Genomic DNA, 20,412 nt, shown 5'->3' on the forward strand with positions numbered 1-20,412 from the left:
AAAACGCTGGATAATGAGGAGTCAGACGGTCATTTTCACAAAATAAACACCAACAGAACTCTGATGTAAACCGAAGGTGGAATACCGCTGTTCAGCGATTTAATTCTAATTACATCATTAGATAATTTCAATGCAAATCAATATTTTATGTCCATGTATTTTATTTGGTTAGTGGCCGTGTAATAAGCGGGATAATGTACAGCCAGTTGTTATTGTAAAATAAACCCCTTCAGGGTGATGCAATACTATTCTGAGATTACAACTGGCTGACTGTACATTAACCCTTAAATATTTGTTATGATTCATATTGCAGATTGACTGATGGTGACATTACTTTCCATAAAAGGTAAGAAAGCAAAGCTAGTTACAGCAGAGCAGTCAGTAAACTGAGTAGAATGACCCACCACTGGATTCAGATGAGCAAAGCAGGCTTCCTCTCAGGAAAAACAGTTAGCCTCACCTATGTATCAGAAATATTATTTGTTATACTATAACTACAGTCAGCTTCACCTACACTGCTCGCAACTTTCTTATCACTACAGTGTTCAATTCATTTATTTCCTCTTAAATAATTTTTACTTTACAGTGGTAACGCCATACAATAAGGTTGTATTCAGTAACATTAGTTAACTATATTAGTAAAGGATAGAAAAAAAAACATTTATAAAACTTATTAATCTTGGTAATTTCAACATATACTAACACATTTTTGAAAATAAAGGTTGTATACGTTAACATTAGTTAAACTAACAATGAACAGTTGCAAAGAACTAATGTTAAAGGGATAGTTCACCCAAAAATGAAAATTCTCTCATTATTTACTCACTCTCATGCCATCCCAGATGTGTATGACTTTCTTTCTTCTGCAGAACACAAAGATTTTTAGAAGAATATCTTAGCTCTGTAGGTCCATACATTGCAAGTTGATGGTGATCAGGCCTTTGAAGCTCCAAAAAGGAGGTAAAATCAGCATAAACATAATCCATACAACTCCAGTTGTTTAATCAATGTCTTCTGAAGCGATCCAGTTGGTTTTGGGTGAGAACAGACCAACAACTGTATTATACCTTAAATGTCCCCTGTACACATGTAAAACATAATTTGCTCTTTTAATATTTGCGAATATGCACTTTTTTAAAAAGACAACCAAAGATTCACCAAATTTGAGTAAAAATTAAACAATTTTAATTTTAAAATACAGGTGCATCTCAATAAATTAGAATGTCGTGGAAAAGTTCATTTATTTCAGTAATTCAACTCAAATTGTGAAACTCGTGTATTAAATAAATTCAATGCACACAGACTGAAGTAGTTTAAGTCTTTGGTTCTTTTAATTGTGATGATTTTGGCTCACATTTAACAAAAAACCCACCAATTCACTATCCAATTCTGTATATATTATTAGATTGGTGCGCCGTGCGTTAAGTATTTGATTGATAAATGGTGTTCATAAAGAGGACGTTGAGTGTGTTATCTTCCCTGTAAATTATTTAGTGCTTCTCTTGCATTTTGTTTTCAAGAGAAGCAGCAGGATCTACTCTGCAGCTTTGTTCTCTCTCAGTTAGTTGCGCATTTGCTTTTTATTCTTGCACTGTACCCAACAGTACAAATTAATTCTGTATATATTATTAGATTGAAGTGCTTTGATGTGGTGAGCTTAGTATTATATGGTAAGAGCCTTTCTCACTGAACTGAAGGTAAGGCATTTTTTTGGGATTTAGTGGGGTGGTTTTTAAGTGTATTCATAATAAATTTGCCATTGCAGGTGTGGTGTGGCCCTATATAATGCTAGCTACTTTTTCTTCATACCGGTTTCTTCACATCCGTTTGTTTGTCTTGTTTCTGCATTGTACAGTGCAAAACATTAAATTAAAGACAGTGGAAAAATACCTCATTATATATAACATAAGTGTGTACTGTGTGTTGTTCCAGAAATGAAAACCCGACAGATACACATACAAACATTTTTTTTAAAATAATGAATGCTTGCCATATAAGAGCGATCTGTAACGAGTTGGGTTCAGGTGCATTCAGTAAGGCAGAAAATCAGATCCAGATATGGTTTCATGATAATCACATGGGAAATTGCGCTATAAAACTAACTTAACTTACATTTACACCAGCACGTTTAATCCACATTAAGTAGAACTGAAACTGGAGCTGGCAGGTCCAAAGGTGCAAAACTAACACTGAACTTCTACCTTATCTCCAGAAGTTGTTGGCTTGTTATTCGATTGACATTCGGTTTCTCCTACACAGCACTCTCTTGCTGTAGCTGGAGAATTATGTCTGAAATTATGCCCCTGTGTCAACAGGCCTGGCTCCCCCATTGGCCCCCCTAAATTGGAGAGGTAGAATGTTGTGTGTGAAAATCCCAGGAGATCAGCAGTTACAGAAATACTCAAACCAGCCTGTCTGGCACCAACAATTATCCATGCGATTATCTAATCAGCCAATCGTGTGGCAGCAGGAGCTTCAGTTAATGTTCACACCAACCATCAGAATGGTGAAAAATTTTATCTCAGTGATTTGGACTGTGGCATGATTGTTGGTGCCAGATGGGCTGGTTTGAGTATTTCAGTAACTGCTGATCTCCTGGGATTTTCACACACAACAGTCTCTAGAATTGATTGAGAATGGTGCAAAAAACAAAAAAACATCCAGTGAGGGGCAGTTCTGCAGATGGAAATGCCTCGTTGATGAGAGAGGTCAACAGAGAATGTCCATACTGGTTACAACTGACAAAGTCTACGGTAACTCAGATAACCGCTCTGTACAATTGTGGTGAGAAGAATATAATCTCAGAATGCTATTTTGAGATGCGGGTTGGCACTGTTTTGGCGGCACAATAGGGACCTCCACAATATTAGGCAGGTGGTTTTAATGTTGTGGCTGATCAGTGTATGCTTCAGTAGCTTATAATATAAATTACAATGAATCTTAGTTTCCGATGGCCACATCCCAATATTCTTCTGAGTCCCATTAAGGCTCAGAGACACATCCAATACAATATCCAGAGAGTTCAAGGATATATACTCCTGGAAAAAAGCCCCTCAGTAATCATTAACATTACATTACATTTAATAATTTAGTAGACACTTTTCTCCAGAGTGACTATCAAATGAGAAACATCACAACCAATTTATCATACAGGAGCTAACAGTATTACACTATAACACAATGCAAAGTTTCAAGAGTAAATTAGAGTAGTATAAAAGTTCATGCAGTATTAAAAATGCAGAAAAGTAGAATAATAAAAAAAGAAAGTTTATTTATAGGAAGCACTTTTTCTATGGTTTAGTTACTGAAGGTGCACACGAATCAACTGTATAATTGTTGGTTAACATAGAATTGCTGAGATATGTTAGAGGAGAGTCTAAGACAACAACTGATAGTAAACTTTAAAAAAAAAGAAAAAAAAAAGAAAAAACTAATTGTACCTCAAGAAAAATATTGTTCCATTTCGGTAACGAAGAACAATAGCTGTAGTACTGTCCACTGCCTGAAGAGGGCACTTTATCTCCACACATTTTAAGTCATCAGCACATGTCTGACCAGCAACTTGAATGAAAGAAATGTGAAAGTACACAAAAACTCACTAATTGGCGTGTGGGAAACCTTTTTAAGATTCAATTACAAAAATATTAGTATACGTAATTATTTCTATAAAGAAAAAATACTGGACAATTAAACTTTATCTTTATCTTTGCTGTGTAATTACCAGGGTTTTGTATTTTCTTTTGTTTCAAAAGGAATAAATAAATAAATAAAAAGAAGAAAGAAATCCATTAGAGCTAAGAGCCTCCAGGTCTGATTCACGCTCTACTTCACGCCTTCCTCTGGACGACACCTAAGGAGTGGGCACAGGAAACATCAGTGGCCTTAACCACAATGCCAGACATCATAAAAGAGTTTATCATATCATATCATTTTTAGAGAGCTGTAAAGTAGAACCATTGGCACTATCAGTAAATAATAAAGAAGTAATACCTTGACATATCTGAGTGGGTTGATCGCCTCTGAAGGTGTGCAGTGAAAAATATTTTGTTCTTGATCAGTGACCTGCACAAGGTACATGAGCCTTTTTCCTTCCTTGGTTGCTGCTGGCCACTGATGTTCAGCACAGCAGAAGCGAAGGACTTCAGAGGCTGACCAATGTTACTAATCTGACAAATTAGTGCAAATTTTTACAAAAGGCACAAAATCAATAGACTAAGTAAGCATTTTTAATAAAACATCTAAATAACCATTAAATTCAGTACATGCTCAAGCATAAAGACATCGAGTCTGTGACATGCTACTGACATGTTTATGAATTAGGATAAAAAAATTCTAATACACATTCTAAAAGCTGCAATCAGTTTCAATTATGGGGTGCCCCAACCCATTCACATTCCACGTGGAGAGAGACAATCCACTCATATTAACATTTGACATTTCAGCATATTAGAAAAAATGTGTGTCAAAAATACAATTATAAAGACCACATTCCACATTAGTGCAACAATCAAACCCCAAACTTCCCCCCGAACCAAACAAACAGAAAAAAGAAAAAAGTGCGCATTAACCCCACGCACGACAGCGCCAACCGGCGTCCATCCCTCTAAACTCAAACAGTGCATGTACGGCAACGAGAGCCCCGGCGACAACTTTGCCATTGGATTGCACATGTCCGGTGCCTCTATACAAAAATTTTAAGACAGAATTACACAACAGAAGATAATCTATAAAACAAACTCCAGCCAATAGGCGGAACCAGCACACACACACGAAAAAATAAATAAAATAAAAACATTAAATAAAAATAAATAAATAAGAAATAAGAAAAAAAAGGCAGTCAAATGAATGTTCAGTGAGCCGGCCCATTCAACTGCTACATGAGTGCAACAAATTACCCAATCACTCCATTGTCCTGCAAGAAATACTCCACAAAACAAACTCCAACCAATAGGAGGCTTACGCACAAAGAATGTGCAGATTCATCCACAACACTGGCCCGAATGAGTGCTGCTACACAAAACAAAATCCAGCCGTTGAAAAAGAAACAAAAAAGGCACTCAGCTTCCTCGGACGATCAAGTGAATGATCAGTGAGTCAGGCTCACTCGGCTGCAACGTGAGAACCACAAAATAACTTATTCCATTGACTTTATGAAGGACATTGCTTGCAGAGGACATGTAAATACTTTACGGCCATCCTTAGTATCTATTCTCAATTTGGCCAGGAACATCAGTGCAAAAGCGACCTTCCATTGATGTAAGAGTTTCTTGCATTACTTGAATCGATCATGTTTCTCTCTTGTCGAATTCACAAAATCTGGGAACAAGAAAATGCTGTGGTTCTTCCAGGAAAGCCTTCCTTTACTCCTTGCCTTGCGTAACATGAGATATTTATTGGATGATCTCAGAAATTTGGCCAGAATTGATCGGGGCTTGTCTCCCTCAGCGGATCGCCGAGGCTGGACCCTGTGAGCTCGCTCGATTTCCAGCTTATGGCCTGTTATGTCAAGCAGATTCGGAAAGAGCCCGTCCAGGAATTCCACCATATTCTGACCCTCTGCTCCCTCAGGAATTCCAACAATTCAGACGTAATTCCGATGACTCCAGATAATCGATCCGTTTCCTGACATCCGCCACTCTTGTAACCACCTCAGTGAATTTCGTCTCCATGGCAGTGATCGATCGACGTATTGCAGCAAGATCCTCCAAGTCAGCAATGACCTTCGTCAACATTGCCGACACATTCAACAATTCTCGCCAAATTTCTTTCACTTCTCCGGCCAGGTCGGGGTGGGGGGGGCCTCAGCTTACACACGCGAGTGTCTTTTAATGTCTCCAGAGCCTGAGGATTTTGAATTCTTTGACATATTGTCTTCAAACAACAGTTATGGATCAGGGTGTATTGAATCTCACCGGTTTATGACACAAAAAGTATAAAAACTAGCAAAGTGTGCAGAGCTCGCCGTTCACACGTCCGAACCTCGCATGGTGTCACGTGACTCCCCAATCAGTTACAATTATAAATGTTTCGGTATATCTAGCTACTGCACAGGCTTAATGTACTAATGTATTGTGATTAAAGTGAAGTTAATGATAACAAATATTACAGTATGGTAATTCATAATTGTCACATTAAAAGACTTCTGTTCTGTTATGTCTGCTTTGAGAGTTCCACTCTCATACAAACAGATACAAACCCTGAACTCATCCTGGACCAAAGAGCCAATATCCTCTTCTGATTTCATTGCTTTCTCCTTTCTCACTTCTCCACCAAAAAAAAGTTGGGAAGGATTAGCAAGACTATGAAGACAAAATACATCAGAAAACCAATCTATTAATCAAATCAAATCATAATCAAATCAAATCACTTTTATTGTCACACAGCCATATACACAAGTGCAATGGTGTGTGAAATTCTTGGGTGCAGTTCCGATCAACATAGCAGTCGTTACAGTGATGAGACATATACCAATTTACAATAACATCAAATTAACACAGCACAATTTAAACATCTGTTATACACATAATTACACTCAACAATATACAAATAATAACATACACTGTACAGTATACAATACACACAATATAGATACACATTATTCAATAAAAAAAAAAAAAAAAAATACAAATAAAGTATATATAGTAGTATATATAGAATGTACAGTAGGTTGTATTGTACTGTATTGACATTCAGGCTGTCGGTTGATAGTAAGTTGTTAAGAGAGAATATAATATAATAATAATATAATTTATGACAGTCCGGTGTGAGATATAAGAGTAAGAGTAATAAAGTGCAGTGCTGATGTATTTTGATCGTGGGAGATCAAGAGTTCAAAAGTCTGATTGCTTGGGGGAAGAAGCTATCATGGAGTCGGCTGGTGCGAGTCCTGTAATAATGGCTCGGGTGGCTGGAGTCTCTGATGATCCTCCAAGCTTTTTTCACACACCGCCTGGTATATATTTCCTGGAGGGAGGGAAGCTCACCTCCGATGATGTGTCTGGCAGTTCGCACAACCCTTTGCAGTGTTTTGCGGTTGTGGGCGGTGCTATTGCCGTACCAGGCGGAGATGCAGCCAGTCAGGATGCTCTCTACAGTGCAGGTGTAGAACTGTGTGAGGATGTGGCGGTTCATTCCAAACTTCCTCAGCCATCTCAGGAAGAAGTTGTGACTTCACAACGACTTCAGTGTGGATGGACCATGTGAGTTCCTCAGTGATGTGGACACCCAGGAACTTGAAGCTGCTGACTCTCTCCACTGGTGCTCCATTGATGGTGATGGGACTGTGTTCCCTGTCTTTTCTTCTGCAGTCCACCACAAGCTCCTTTGTCTTACTGACGTTGAGGGAGAGGTTGTGCTCCTGACACCAGTGTGTCAGAGTGTGCACCTCCTCTCTGTAGGCTGTTTCATCATTGTCAGTGATCAGACCTACCACCGTCGTGTCATCAGCAAACTTAATGATGGCATTGGAGCTGTGTGTTGCCACACAGTCATGTGTGTACAAGGAATACAAGAGTGGGCTGAGAACAAAGCCCTGTGGGGCTCCAGTGTTGAGGGTCAGTGATGAGGAGATGTTGCTGCCTATTCTAACCACCTGGCGTCTGCTTGACAGGAAGTCCAGGATCCAGCTGCACAGCGAGCTGTTTAAGCCCAGAGCTCAGAGTTTCTCATCTAGCTTGGAGGGCACTATGGTGTTGAATGCTGAGCTGTAGTCTACAAACAACATTTTCACATAAGTGTTCTTTTTTCCAGGTGGGAGAGAGCAGTGTGTAGTGTAGATGCAATGGCATCATCAGTGGAGCGGTTGTTGCAGTAAGCAAACTGCAGTGGGTCAAGAGAGAGAGGCAGCACAGAGCAGATGTAATCTCTGATTAGTCTCTCAAAGCATTTGCTGATGATGGGGGTCAGAGCAACAGGACGCCAGTCATTTAAGCAAGTTATTTTTGATTGCTTTAGAACAGGCACAATGGTGGATGTTTTAAAGCATGTGGGGACTACAGACAAAGAGAGGGAAAGGTTGAAAATATCTGTAAAAACACCAGCCAACTGGTTTGCGCATGCTCTGATGACGCGGCCTGGAATGCTGTCTGGGCCTGCAGCTTTGCGGATATTCACCCGTCGGAAGGATCAGGTTACATCCATTACAGAGACAGAGAGTGAACTAACCTTTGTAGCTTCGGCTGCGAGAGCTCTCTGTTATTTTAAATGAGGATAAAAAGTATTTAGCTCATCCGGGAGAGAGGCAGCGGTGTTCATGGCAGAGTTTTTATTCCCTTTAAAGTCCGTGATAATGTTAATTCCCTGCCACATGCTTCTAGAGTTGGTGGTGTTAAACTGTCCTTCAATCTTGCTCCTGTACTGGCGTTTTGCTGTTCTGATATTTTTTCGGAGGACATAACTGGCTTGTTTATGCTCCTCCACGTTCCCGGAATTGAAAGCGGAGGTCCGCACATTAAGTGCCGCGCGAACATCACTATTTATCCATGGCTTCTGGTTCGGATAGATCCGTATTGTTCTGGTCGGAACGACGTCCTCCACGCACTTTTTGATGAAGCTCGATGTCGTCATCAAAAAGCGGACCGGAACATCTCCCAGTCCGTGTGATCAAAACAGTCCTGTAGCGTAGAGTCTGATTGGTCCGACCAGCACTGGATCGTTCTGAGGGTGGGTGCTTCCTGTTTCAGTTTCTGCCTGTAAGCGGGCAGAAGCAGAATGGAAGAGTGGTCCGATTTGCCAAATGGTGGGCGGGGGAGGGATTTGTAGCCATCCCGGAACGGAGAGTAGCAATGGTCCAAAACCCGGTCCCCTCGTGTGTTGAAACTAATGTGCTGGTGGTATTTTGGTGTGACTGATTTGAAACTGGCTTTATTAAAGTCCCCAGTCACAATGAACGCAGCCTCAGGGTGCACGGTTTCCTGCTCACTTATACTCCCATACAGTTCCTTGATTGCCCGGTCTGTGTTGGCTTGTGGGGAGGTACACAGCAGTGATAATGACTGCTGTGAATTCCCTCGGTAGCCAGAATGGTCAACACAGAAGCATGAGAAATTCCAGATCAGGAGAGCAGAAAGACTTGATAGAATGAACGTTCCTCTGATCACACCAGGATTTGTTGATCACAAAACATACACCACCACCTCTGCTTTTACCTGAGAGGTCTTTCGCTCTGTTCGCTCGGTGCACAGAGAACCCCGTGGGTTCAATGGCCGAGTCTGGAATCTCCACAGACATCCAAGTTTCCGTAAGGCAGATAATGCAGCAGTCCCTCATCTCTCGTTGGAAAGAGATCCACGCTTTCAGCTCGCAGAGCTTGTTATCCAGTGACTGAACATTTGCCAGTAGAATACTGGGTAGCGGGGGTCGATTTGCGCGGCGTCTTACTCTGACGAGAACGCTGCCTCTGTTTCCCCTTTTATGTTTCCGCGTCCGGACTGCCCAGACAAAGGGCTCCGCTTGCATGTTTGTAAACAGCGGGTCGGCATTGAGGAATTTGAAGTCCGATTTACGGTGTGAAATTGCTGAACCAATGTCCAAAAATGTTTGTCTGTCGTAGACAATAAGGCAGACAACATCCAAGACAAAAAACATAAGAATTGTGAACAAAACAAACAAAACACTACCATGTTGTGTCGGAGCTCGCAACGCAGCAGCCATACTCGGCGCCATCTTGAGTCCACAATGTAGTCATTCAATCACTTACCTACCAAGGGAACAGTACTTTGAATAATGTTAAAGAGAATTTGATAAATTACGAGGGTTGCTAAATCCCAACAAAGGTCAATTTTTAGTAATGCTTACCAGTTGACTTCAAGTTGCATTTCAAAGATAATTCTTGCTTCTGCAACAATTATTAAAGGATTTTGAACACTGATCCTGTTGGAAAAACCCAGAAACCACAAATGAAAAATATAATGTGCAATAATAATAATAGTTATAATAATAATAATAAACATTTAAGCAAATAAGAATACTGTTACACTGTTAGAGATGAAATAACATCAAAGCTAGAAATTTCTTATGTTTTTTAGAGACACAGTCACATTAGCACTTGTTACTTTCATGGAAAGCTTTTCCATGTTTAGTATCAGAAAGAATGAAACCTAAAATTGTTGAAGAGAAGACACTGTGACAGACTCTGATTAAAGATTGAAAATGCACTTAATGTTCTGTAATAACAATCTAAAACTAGTTATGCCATCTGCTTATCTCTGAGTCTCTTTTAAAAGGATTCTCAATTTTGCAATCAGCCAAAGTCATTGGGGTTACACTGGACCTGTGTTTCCTGCCGTGATAAAAACAATAAAGGTCACAGAAAATATCAATATCTAAAACACAAAACAATGCATTAATGTAGATATGAAATAAAAAGTGTAAATGTTCATTTAATGGCTGTCAAAATATAAAATATGGATATCTGCTAAAATGGAATTTTGTCAACATTAAGGAGTACACTAGCATATTGATGACCTCAAAGCAAATACACATGGACTAGCCACAAAACTTTGATTTTCATGGTGTCTTTAAGGAATACAAAACAAAGCAAAACAAAACAAAACAAAACAACAGTAACATTACTATTTAAAAAGATCAAAAAGTCTTCTAAAAAAATGCTATGGAGCATAACACAAACAACTCGGAAATTTGGGGCTTGAAGAAAATCCAGAGTTTCCCACTCGTAATTATGACTTTGTGGTGGTGTTCATGTGTGCTTAACTCATAAACACAATCATTCCGACATGACTTGAATGCACCATTACAGTAGATCTGTTGTTTTCAATTAAGCAGGAGACTCACACTGTTCTTCTTCAACACAACTGATAAGGTAAGAAATTCTGGAAACAGCACAGAGAGTTGACTCTGATGTGCATCGTCTCCATTTTTACTGGTAACAGTGACCTCCAGGGCAACATTCTCATCACCGGGAGAGATGAAAGGAACGCAATTTCCCCTTGAACAGACAAAGAGACACTCACATTCACAAGTACAAGTCTATACAAAAACGCTAAAAGTGTGCCAAATAAGGAGTAAAGAAAGAGACCCATTGCCAATTTTTACAAATACATGGTTATTATGTAGTTAATTTGAATTGAATCAGCATATTATGGACTTAAAGATATTAAAACTAAGTGGTCCAGATTTGTTAGTACATGTTTTTTTTATTTTTTTTTTATTTAATTTTATTTCAGTAACATAGCCAAATACCAATCGCATGCTTCAGAAAAAAACTGTGGTGAATGATTTAAATCATACTGAATCATGCACATGCCAAATATATACAGTAACTTCATTACATGGTTAGTTGGTTTGTTTTGTGTCTTTGGTGTCGAAGCTATACTCGAGCTGCAGGTTACTTTGGCAGATGTTGTCACTTCCTCAGCCGGCAAGGTGAACTGACAGATAAAAGGTTTGCCATTAAACTATTATGTGGCAAAGAAAGCCTTGGAATGACATCAGGGTGAGTAAATAATTCCAGAATTTTTCCTTTAAATGAATTTTGGAATAGCAGATGCTTTGGTTGTGTTTTCTTTGAGACCAGGCTCTAAGGCGGAGAGGGGTTTAACTGACTGTTTAGGACTGTTAGGTGGCAAAGAAACAGACAGATCAATGGAAATTGTTGTCAATTTGTCCAGGATTTCTCTCTAAAACACATAATATAACAATATCATGTTTTTTCCTCATGCTCAACAACTCTCATTTGTATTTCTTTAAGGTATACTGTAGCTCACTCCAAAATGAAAAATTCTGTAATTTACTAACCCTCATGTTGTTCCAAAGCCGTATGACTTTCTTTCTTCCAGGGAACACAAAGAGAGATGTTAGGCAGAACACTAGGGACTGACAGCTTGCAGTCATTATTCACTTTCATTCTATGGAAAACAAGATGCCATGAAAGTGAATGGGGACTGAAGCTGTCATAAACATCTAACATCTCCTTTTATGTCCCACGGATGACAAAAAGTAATACGGGTTTGGAACAACATGAGGGTTGAATAACGAAACAGTGAATAATGACAGAATTTTCATTGTTGGGTGAACTATTTTTTAACAGCAGTAAATCAGAATAAATACACAGAACAATATCAAAATGGAACAGCAGACAAGAATGAGTTGAAAGTACCAGTAGCCTGAGCTGAGTTTGTACACACTGTCTCTTGCCCAGGCAAGGGAGTTCATGGAATCCCTATGAGGATTCAGGATTCACAAAGACTACTCGTGAAGCAAGACCCCTCTCTCGGCGCACTGAATCAGCCTTTTGTTGGTACTGGATCGCTGTAGAAAGGTGACTATCAAATATGATTCGGATCCCATTATGTTTATAGAAATTGCTTTAAGAAGAATATTTTTGCCAAGTTCTATTAACTTGTCAAACACACCCAGCCTGAATGACTCATACAGTTGGCTCAGTTGGAAGGTATTGTTGCATTCATAAATGTTTTGGTATTTAGGCTATATGGAAAACAGGGAATGGACTCACTTAGTTTGGGATTGTAAGTTGCTGGTTGAGCAGTGTAAGTGAAGCAGGACTGTGCTGTAATTATGCTGAACGATTTTAATAAAAGATGCATTCAAAAGCCAAAGGAAAAATGCAATGTCTGAAATATTAGAGAGAGTTTTGCTGCTGTTTCACCATTGATTTCTCTTACAGTCCTGTGTTGTCAAGTCAATATTATTAGGCTTTAATGTTAAGGTCTTTTCTATGTTTACCACTGGTTTAGCCCTTACAAAAGAAGATAAATTGTATGAATTTAATTTTCTGAAAGGTACAGATCCTACAAATATATTTAAAGCATTTGTATAGTGTGGTCTAATGTCTGGTAGTTTAATCACTACATTTATAGGAATGTTCTGGGTTCAATACACATTAAGCTCAATCAACATCATTTGTAATAATGTTGATTACCACAAAAAATTATTTCGACTCGTCCCTCGTTTCTTAAAAAAAATAAAAAAAATAGTACAGTAAGATGCTTACAATAGAAGTGAATGGGGCCAGTCCATAAACTTTAAAATACACACTATTTCAAAAGTATAGCGACAAGATGTAAACATAACACGTGTTAACATTATTTTACTTATTTTAAAATAAAATCTGGGTTCTGCTTGCTTTTAGTGTGATACAAATCGCATTACGTTGTCATGCCAACAAAGTTGTATTATTGGATATAACTTTACACAGATAGTTACAAGCTATTTTATCACATTGAAATCTTGTTAATACATATAATATTTACATCTTGTATACTTTTGAAACAGTCTGCTATTACTATAACCATGATTGTTTTTTTTTTACTGTAACCGTCAAATTTGACTGAATCCAGAATTTTCCTTTAAATTATATCAACGCAACGAAATCTATCAGTCCTTTAACCTCCTGAGACCTGTGGACATTAAGTTTTGGCTTCGCTATAGCTATGCATAATTTAATTTCATTTAAACTGACTGATCTCAGTTCAGGAGACTCTAAGCTTTCATTAAAGGTTTAAACTTTTGATGCACCATGTGACAAAACAACATGGCGCCGATCTCAGATGAGTTTATCTTTGGGAGAAATGGCAACATAACTACATCTGGAAAGAAACCTCATTAAGTTTTTACATTAAAACCTGTTTGAGTCAAAATATTAGAGTCTCCAGTTCCATCCGATATACCATTTTAAACATTTCATCAATTTATTGCGAATGCTGTTAAAAACACTGTGACCACATATGTAGACTATAGGCTCATTTTCCTTAAAATATTCTATATTCACCTTGCATCGTCACATTAAGAATCAATGGATGCATCCAAAAGTTGCAAAATGTTGCTTTCAGAGGTTGTATATGGAGTTAGGATTAAAATAAATTGCATTTCAAACTGTTCTGAGACCAGTGCAGACAGACAGCACTCAGGAGGTTAAGTCATTCCCTAATTAGGGAGCAAGGGAACATCCTATGGCTTTCCAATGCAGCCAAGTGCATTCACTCCTAACATTCAGTCAAAAGTTCAGTTTCAGGCTACAGATGGTGTTTGGACCGCTAAACATGTTTGCCAGACATTGGACAATGGTAATCAGTACATAGATTCAGAATTTATAATGTATAATTTTATTTTAACATGATTGGCAGTGATTGGATGATGCTGGACATTACTTTGAATCAGAATTATTTATGCTAATTTCTGATGTAATGTCTGTAATGTCTCAAAAACATGAATAACCAACACTCCTGGAAACAAACAATTTGATTAAAAAAAAAAATCAATTTCTATAGCTTGGTATTATTTAAAATTTCACAACTTTGTCCCACTGTCCACATATGTGGACAACAATTTTTAGGGAAAATCTTTGGTCTAAATTTTTTTTTTTTTTTTTTTTTTTGCATATTTCTTAGGGGCTATTAGTTACAAAGCTCTTTTGGCCCCGCCTGCCGGCAGGCTTTTCCCCACCTCTCTAGGGCTGGGGAGGGGGACAAGGGAAGGGAAAAAGAAAAAAAAAGAGGAGAGGGAAAGGGCAAAGCAGAGCGACAGCGAGAGAGGAGAGAGAGGAAATACCCAGATACGCTGTCGCCCGGCCCTCAGCCACTCCCCAACCTCTGGCGGATGACAGCTCACTCCTCCCCAGTGGACGGTAGTGGGTCCTCCGGCCCCGGGCAGACAGTCACGCTCCCCCCCCCTTTTCTTTTTTTCTCTATTCTTTTTTCTATGGGGGGGACAGCAGCATGCCTCAGATCCTCGGCAGCCGGCAGTGACGTCTCCGTCCCCGGGCGGATGGCCGCGGTTGCTCCTGGGTTGGCTGGTAGTGGCAAGGGCATCCCTCCCCTTCCCGGGTTTCGACACCAATGTAACAAAGGGTAAAATGGAAAGGAGGAGGCAGGAACCGGACGAACCATCAAAATAATGTTTAATGAGAAATTAAAACATAAAGACAAAACATAAACACAAACATATATACATATACAGTTGAAGTCAGAAGTTTACATACTGCTCAGGAAGGAGACAAATTCTGTCTTCTAGAGATGCACGTAGTTTGGTGTGAAAAGTGAAAATCAATCCCAGAATAACAGCAAAGGACCTTGTGAAGATGCTGGAGGAAACAGGTATATAAGTATCTATATCCACAGTAAAACGAGTCCTATATTGACATAACCTGAAAGGCTGCTCAGCAAGGAAGCCATAAAAAAGCCAGACTACAGTTTGCAAGTGCACATGGGGACAAATATCTTACTTTTTGGTGATATGTCCTCTGGTCTGATGAAACAAAAATTGAACTGTTTGGCCATAATGACCATCGTTATGTTTGAAGAAAAAAGGGTGAGGCTTGCAAGCTGAAGAACACCATCCCAATTGTGAAGCCTGGGGGTGGCAGCATCATGCTGTGGGGGTGCTTTGCTGCATGAGGGACTGGTGCACTTCACAAATGGATGGCATCATGAGGAAGGAAAATTATGTGGATATATTGAAGCAACATCTCAAGACATCAGGCAGGAAGTTAAAGCTCAGTTGGATATGGGTCCTCCAAATGGACAATGACCCCAAGCATACCTCCAAAGTTGTGGCAAAATGGCTTAAGGACAACAAAGTCATAGTATTGGAGTGGCCATCACAAAGCCCTGACCTCAATCCTACAGAAAAGTTTTGGGCAGAACTGAAAAAGCGTGTGCGAGCAAGGCCTACAAACCTGACTCAGTTACACCAGTTCTGTCTGGAGGCATGGGCCAAAATTCCAGAAACTTATTGTGAGAAGCTTGAGGAAGGCTACCCAAAATGTTTGACCCAAGTTAAACAATTTAAAGGCAATGCTACCAAATACTAACAAAGTGTATGTAAACTTCTGACCCACTGGGAATGTGATGAAAGGAATATAATCTGAAATAAATAATTCGCTCTACTATTATTCTGACTTTTCACATTCTTAAAATAAAGAAGTGATCCCTTGATTTGGGGGTGTTGCGCTTAGTGGTATTTAAGGGCACAGTCTGTGTTCAGGTTGATACCACTGATAATGTATTACCACAGAGCATGCATGCATTACAAATTACTACAGAATTAATTAACAAAAGTTTCTTCATACATGACAAAGGACATCTTCCCTGATAAACCTTTTTCAAATTGTTATTTCTTAAATTAACCTTACAGGCAGCACCAAACTACATCAGTCCTGACAGATCTCCTTAAGCCACTAATAAACTAATAATATATTGATGACACTTTATACTTCTATTTGCCATTAACAAACATACAGTTGTGCTCAAAAGTTTGCATACCCTGGCAGAAATTGTGAAATTTTGGCAATGATTTTGAAAATATGACTGATCATACAAACAAATCTGTCTTTTATTTAAGGATAGTGATCATATGAAGCCATTTATTATCACATAGTTGTTTGGCTCCTTTTTAAATCATAATGATAACAGAAATCACCCAAATGGCCCTGATCAAAAGTTTACATACCCTTGAATGTTTGGCCTTGTTTCAGACACAAGGTGACACACACAGGTTTAAATGGCAATTAAAGGTTAATTTCCCACAACTGTGGCTTTTTAAATTGCAATTAGTGTCTGTGTATAAATAGTCAATGAGTTTGTTAGCTCTCAGGTGGATGCACTGAGCAGGCTAGATACTGAGCCATGGGGAGCAGAAAAGAACTGTCAAAAAACCTGCATAACAAGGTAATAGAACTAAATAAAGATGGAAAAGGATATAAAAAGATATCCAAAGCCTTGAAAATGCCAGTCAGTACTGTTCAATCACTTATTAAGAAGTGGAAAATTTGGGGATCTCTTGATACCAAGCCAAGGTCAGGTAGACCAAAAAAGATTTCAGCCACAACTGCCAGAAGAATTGTTCGGGATACAAAGAAAAACCCACAGGTAACCTCAGGAGAAATACAGGCTGCTCTGGAAAAAGACGGTGTGGTTGTTTCAAGGAGCACAATACGACGATACTTGAACAAAAATGAGCTGCATGGTCGAGTTGCCAGAAAGAAGCCTTTACTGCGCCAATGCCACAAAAAAGCCCGGTTACAATATGCCTGACAATACCTTGACACGCCTCACAGCTTTTGGCACACTGTAATTTGGAGTGACTTTATGGTCACAACCATAAGCGCTATGTTTGGAGAGGGGTCAACAAGGCCTATAGTGAAAATAATACCATCCCCACTGTGAAGCATGGTGGTGGCTCACTGATGTTTTGGGGGGGTGTGAGCTCTAAAGGCACGGGGAATCTTGTGAAAATTGATGGCAAGATGAATGCAGCATGTTATCAGAAAATACTGGCAGACAATTTGCATTCTTCTGCACGAAAGCTGCGCATGGGACGCTCTTGGACTTTCCAGCACGACAGTGACCCTAAGCACAAGGCCAAGTTGACCCTCCAGTGGTTACAGCAGAAAAAGGTGACGGTTCTGGAGTGACCATAACAGTCTCCTGACCTTAATATCATCGAGCCACTCTGGGGAGATCTCAAACGTGCGGTTCATGCAAGACAACCAAAGACTTTGCATGACCTGGAGGCATTTTGCCAAGACGAATGGGCAGCTATACCACCTGCAAGAATTTGGGGCCTCATAGACAACTATTACAAAAGACTGCACGCTGTTATTGATGGTAAAGGGGGCAATACACAGTATTAAGAACTAAGGGTATGCAGACTTTTGAACAGGGGTCATTTCATCTTTTTCTTTGTTGCCATGTTTTGTTTTATGATTGTGCCATTCTGTTATAACCTACAGTTGAATATGAATCCCATAAGAAATAAAAGAAACGTGTTTTGCCTGCTCACTCATGTTTTCTTTAAAAATGGTACATATATTACCAATTCTCCAAGGGTATGCAAACTTTTGAGCACAACTGTATACTGTAGGTATGACTAATTATTAACAGATTAGTAGTTCATCAACATTTTTTAAATCTTTCAAATCAAACTTTCATTACATTCATAACTACATTAATGTATTTTCAGTTTTAACTGTATTACTGCAAGCGCTGTATAATGCAATAATGCTTAATGGGTTATTAATGAAAGTTATACAATGTTACAGTTTTTCTCAGTCACTTTGGCTCATTTTTTGAAACAGTCTTAACATTCTCTAAACTGCAAACGCAGCTGTCACAACTGTTTTATGGGACATTACAACTCTATTGCATATCTGCAAAATGTAGTAACTCACCCAAAACATTTAATTCATGCTTCAAAACCAAGTTATTGTGTCAGTAAATTGGCCAATGGCACCAAAATAATTTTTCTTTTTGTTTTTGTTTTTTTTTTGTCATCGTGTGAGCCATACTGGTCAAAATGTTTAGATGTTTTTCACCATGGCAGTCAACACTGGAAATGTTTGTTATATACAAATGTAATTTTTGTTCTACTTTTTTGTTGACACAGACTGCTTACTTTGCTATACAAGAATGTCAGTTTTGTCTAGCTGAATGCTATTGTGTATCACAGAGCTTTTTAGATACCAATTTCAACAGTACGTAGAAGTTTACTGGGAAAAGTCTATACTGTACAATACTGTAGTACACAGAAAAAGGATATGCAAATTTGTATGTATACAGTAAATTTATTTTTTTAACAATGTGTTACATGTAAACAGAGAAATCACGTTTGCATGTCCATTTTTACACATTTCTTACATGTAAAATCATATATAGTGAACTGAAATGAAAACTGCCACAAAATGACATCCATGCCAAAAAAACAAAACAAAAAAAAAACAAAACAGTGTAACAATGAAAAATCCTGTGGTAGTTCTGTAAAAAACAATAAATTGTACCTCCTCACAATACATAACACTATAAGTTCCCATCTTCTTGGTGGGCATCCTGTCGCTCTTGTTGTTCTGGCCAGAGATTTAGAAGACATCACAAAAATATCATAGATATTTATGGAATATGCATGCATGTCTGACAGATTTTGATCACTGTATGGATCATTTTACATGTGATGGCTTACACGATGAAAGAATGTTTCTAAGTTGTGAAGAGTATGACAATTTCACTGAGAATCAACTCATCAGTTTTGATCAAGTGCATTTAAGTTATTGTGAAAATTGTTGACAATTGTACTTACTCTTTTGCACATTAAATTAATTTGAAGTGAATGCCGGTTAGATATGCACTGACCACTACAGTGTTCCTATTAGAGAACTTGAAGCCAGGTATAAGTGATATATAAGACCTTTAATGATGAATAAAAAATAAAAAGGATCAGCATTTAAATTACTGAAGCTCATCACATAATTTTGTCACAAAGTGAATGTAAATAATCATAACAAACAAAAATAATGTAAAGAAACCTCTACATTCTTTGACTGAATGTTATCATGACCATTTCTCTTGGATTAATAACGCATCGAATAGTAATTAACGGTGCACGTTACAGCACGCTCAAATTCACGAGCTAATATAAACTAACTCAATCAAATCCTCAGTTAGTAATTACAAATATTTAAATTGACAATAAATGCAAACAATATGCAAATAACCTGGAACTTACTTTGTCCTTTACTCATACAATGTCCTCATAACTTGAGCAAACAAACTTCTCTAGCTTTGTGAAGTGTTAATACGGCACCACCTGGTGCTACGTCTATTCACCAATTACCCTGTTTCCGTAGCAGCGCATTTTGCGCATGGCTCGGTGCAGCGCTATTTGAGTGCTTTGTGGCGCTTAATAAGGCTAACAGCCTAACTTGAAGAATTCTGAACAGCACATGTGCCAAAACACGTGCAATTTGCTTAAATGGATAAGAAATTCAAATAGGGTGTGAACAAGAAACTAATTTGTCAGAGATTTGACCTTATTATTTAAAAAAGAAAAAAAAAAAAACAACTAATAATTCTCATTCGACAATTGAGCCAAAGCGATTGTGAAAAAATTGAATATATTTGATATGACATAAACTACCACAAAGAAGCATTTCTGCGTCTGTATATGCTGTTTAAAAAATAAATAAAAATGTTTTCTATGAAAATATGCGCCAGACCAGTGGTTCCAAACCTTTTTACCTTGAAGCCCCCTCTGCTTATATATAAGTCTACATATCACCGCCATGGATGCGCGCTCTCTCTCATCGCGCGTGTGCTCGCGTGAGCACTATCATCAATGGCTGTGAGAAATGCTAAATTATGATAATAATGCAATGATTTTTGGGAACCTGCATTGCTACGGATTTTGCATAACCATGATAGACATTATACATAATAAACTTGTTTATTATGTTGACATTTCTACTGGTCTGTTACACATTGATGCAGAGCCATGCAGCTGCTTGATGGTCGGGTTATAAAGCATCAACAAGGTATGCCATTTAAAGAGGGTTTTACAGTCTTGCAGTGCGTGGTTATGATGTTATAGAATTTTCATGACAATTGAAGATCCAAGAAAAACAAACCCACAAGCACTCGTCCACGCGACAGCCAGAGCACGTGCATT

Source organism: Myxocyprinus asiaticus, chromosome 22, assembly GCF_019703515.2.
Source record: "Myxocyprinus asiaticus isolate MX2 ecotype Aquarium Trade chromosome 22, UBuf_Myxa_2, whole genome shotgun sequence".
Classification (NCBI taxonomy): domain Eukaryota; kingdom Metazoa; phylum Chordata; class Actinopteri; order Cypriniformes; family Catostomidae; genus Myxocyprinus; species Myxocyprinus asiaticus.